Source organism: Bidens hawaiensis, unplaced genomic scaffold (assembly GCF_021521415.1).
Source record: "Bidens hawaiensis isolate Kalapana, Puna unplaced genomic scaffold, B.hawaiensis_p1.1 tig00028830_1, whole genome shotgun sequence".
In the NCBI taxonomy this organism is placed as follows: domain Eukaryota; kingdom Viridiplantae; phylum Streptophyta; class Magnoliopsida; order Asterales; family Asteraceae; genus Bidens; species Bidens hawaiensis.
This window is the reverse complement of record NW_027505137.1, coordinates 88,752-91,617: the sequence shown is the minus strand read 5'-3', so window position 1 is coordinate 91,617 and position 2,866 is coordinate 88,752.

Below are 2,866 nucleotides of genomic sequence, written 5' to 3'. Positions count from 1 at the left end.
ACTCGCTATTAGAGCAAACCCAAAGTCATTAAACTTGAACACTGCTATACCTCGTACAATCTGAATTACTTATTTGATCAAAATCCGCTGTTAGTCATACATTTGTTCCTCCGTTTCGCGCGTCTCAATACAATTAAGAAACGGACCCTAGGGGATACAGTGTATGTAAGCCGACAGATGGACTCGTGCATATTCACTCATAGTAAAGGAAACTAAATGCATTGCTCATAAATTTCTATAAAATTCAAACTTTGATCAACAATATAATGGTTTAAGTCAAGTTGGGGTGATATGGCAAAAATCAAATTAGGCATGAACCGAGATTAGAGGCTGATAGTTTCTGATATTCTGTGCTTTAATTGAACCGTTAATCATAGCACAAAAACACTTGAAGGTTTGTTAAAAGATTTAAGTGGACAACAATATCAATGACCGACTTAACGTCTGTCACAATATCGCTGAAATATAAAACTATGATGGAAGGGTAATCTGGTCAATATGATTCTCTGCTCAAACTCGCCAAAAAATCCAAAAATATGTACTGCTTTCAACAACTCTTACAGAAACACAAAAAATATTTTCCTGTTTTACATTTTAATTCTCATTAACAAAAATTCAGAATTCCAAAAAGATTTTACTTTTACATTTTACATAATATTTAAATTTTTAAGTTAAGTGTTTCAAAGCGTAAAACACTTTAAGGTATTCGATCATCGATATGTGGGTTCTCGGTGATTTATTTAAGTTATTTGGTTTAATTAATTGATTAATATTTAATTTAATTGATTTAATTAATTTAATTATTTAATTTAAAATTACATAATGTAATTCATTACATGTGATTCATTAACTTTTAACGAATTAAGGTCATTTATAACGAATTGAACTCCAATTCGTTAACTCTAATTCGCTTTCGCCACTCTGTAACGAATGGCTTCTAATTCGTTAAGATTTTCGCGAACCACTTGTAATTCGTTATGCCACGTTTTAATTTAAGATAACGAATCACCTGATTCGTTAATTCAAAAATCAAACGTATCAGATGATTCGTTAATTGAAAATTGTGCGTGTCAGACTATATAGGGATTCGTGATGTGATTCGTGATGTGATTCGTATTCACTATTCACCCTTCCCCTCATCTTCCTTACTGTTACTGTGGCAAAATTTCCAAAAACTCTCGACCATCTGTAAATCAAGTTTTGATCATATATTATGAATCCTAAGGTATAGACGATCATACCATGATGATTTTCGTCAAATTTGATACATGTTTGATGGGTTATGGTGTAATTGATTTCTGAATTGCAATGTTGACTTTTAGTGTTCTTGGTGATTTTTTAAGCTTAATTAGTCATTCGTTAACTACTTAACGAATTGGAACTCACTCATGTCCAATTCATTATACATTTCACACGAATCAAATTCTCATTTGTTATTTATAACGAATTAGATCTTAATTCGTTAACTTTTATTAGTGATTCGTTAAGCATAATTCGTTAACTATTTACTTGATAGCGAAGTAGCTTATTTGCTATAACGAATTATCAACTCGTTATAACGAATTAGAATACAACGAATGACATATTAATTATTTCAAAATAAAAAAAGTTTTATAAATTGTCAGTTTTGGACGACCGGCAGTCTATTTTAGCATTATTCGTCAGTTTTGGAATACAGCTAGATACATTGAGGCTGATAATCATATTGAAGCTACGGTCAACTAAACGCCTATTACTGTTGACACTGATGTTATTCGACGGGTGCTTTAATTTGGTGACACTATCGATTATCCTTGTGAGTTTGACAATGGTTTGATCCGAGGTTTATTCCGTCGAGTATTTTATGGTGGTGATCTTGAAGCTTCGATGTATAACAAGAATGGATTATGTCCCGCCTACAAGTATTTATTACACGTGCTGATCCATTGCTTAGGAGGACGTAAAGGTGGCTTCGATGAATGTCGAACTATGTTACAATCGGCATTTGTCGCGTTGATTCTTAACAAGTCATTCAACTTTTCAGAGATGATTTTCTATCAACTTAAGGAACAATGCCTTACAGTGGTTCAACGTAAGAAGTTCCCGATGTACCCTCGATTTCTTCAGTTGATCATTCAAGATTTGATTCCGAATTTGGTTATTGATCAACCTTTAGCGGGCGATGTGATCCCGCTTGAACATATGACTGTTGATACTATACGAAGAATGAAGATTTATAGGAAAGAGACACGGTGGACCAAACGATTAATTGGTCATCTGGTGAATCCAGATTATGTATGTCCTGACAATGATCGCTGGATCCACGATGGTTCGGATTCTGAGCATGAGGAAGGACCGGGTGGGAACAATGGAGATGAGGGTGATGATAATGATGGTAATGGTGGTGATGGTGATGCCCATGCTGAACAACAGGCTGTGGTAGAGGCTGCTATAGCTGCTACTATAGCTGCTCAACGCAAAAGAAAAGGAAAAGAGTTGGTAAGTGAAGGGTCGTCTAAGCGACGAGTGTCGGCTGGTGTTGGCATCTCATTTGGAGTTCAACCTCCAAGGTCGTCCGCTCCTCAAATACCGGCGGTGCCGCATACTACTAGCACCCCAGAATTAACTTTGACGACCATGCTTACGACGTATCCCAGGCATGGTATGATTCCTCAATCAGTTTTATCTACAATACCAAGGCCTTCAACTGCTACTTCGGTGGTCTCTCCTACACCGATGATGATGCCTCCACCACCTATGGATTTCTCATATTTGAGGCTTAACCGACCTCAAGGACCTGATAAACCAATTCCTTCTTCGTTTATTGCTATGTCTCATGATCAACAGATGAACATGGTCTTGAGTCTACTTCATTTGTATGAAAATC